Source organism: Macaca fascicularis, chromosome 19 (assembly GCF_037993035.2).
Source record: "Macaca fascicularis isolate 582-1 chromosome 19, T2T-MFA8v1.1".
NCBI classification, from domain to species: Eukaryota; Metazoa; Chordata; class Mammalia; order Primates; family Cercopithecidae; genus Macaca; species Macaca fascicularis.
This window is the reverse complement of record NC_088393.1, coordinates 20,579,358-20,580,163: the sequence shown is the minus strand read 5'-3', so window position 1 is coordinate 20,580,163 and position 806 is coordinate 20,579,358.

Here is an 806-nt window from a genome sequence, read left to right as displayed (position 1 = left end):
CTTTTCATCTTACTGATGTCACTCTCCCTATACCTTCTGTTTTCTATTTCAAATTTGTCTGTAATTTTAGATTTACATATTTAGGACAATATGTTAGAATTTGCATGTTATGCCTGAAGTAAATTACATAATTAATAGGCACTCTATATTTACCCAAATAGTTACTTATAAATTTAAGTTTGCTGCAGGCAAGAAGGAATTACAGGATTTTCATCTACTTTCTTCAGCCTATATCTAAAGAATAACATAGTTTATTTCCTAATATTTTCTTTCACATATCAGAGTGCCTAACCCTATTCTGCAAAGTATACATTTATATTTTCTGTGTTTAACAATGTAAAACTTGGCTTCTCAAGTTGGATTGCAGCAGTTTCATTTTGTGTGAGAATAGCATATATTTTAAACATAACAAGTAACCCTAGTTTCTTTTAAATGCTTATTAAAAGCTTCTCACGGCTGGGTGTCGCGGCTCACGACTGTAATCCCAACAGTTTGGGAGACTGAGGCTAGCGGATCACGAGGTCAGGAGATCGAGACCATCCTGGCTAACACAGTGAAACCCCGTCTCTACAAAAAACAAAAAAAAAAATTTAGCCGGGCGTGGTGGCAGACGACTGTAGTCCCAGCTACTGGGGACACTGAGGCAGGAGAACGGAGTGAACCCAGGAGGCGGAACTTGCAGTTAGCTGAGATCGCATCACTGCACTCCAGCCTGGGCGATAGAGACTCCGTGAAAATTTTCTGCTGCTTTTGTTATCTACATAAACAAAGATATCACCTGCAAATAATAATTAACTAATTTAGAG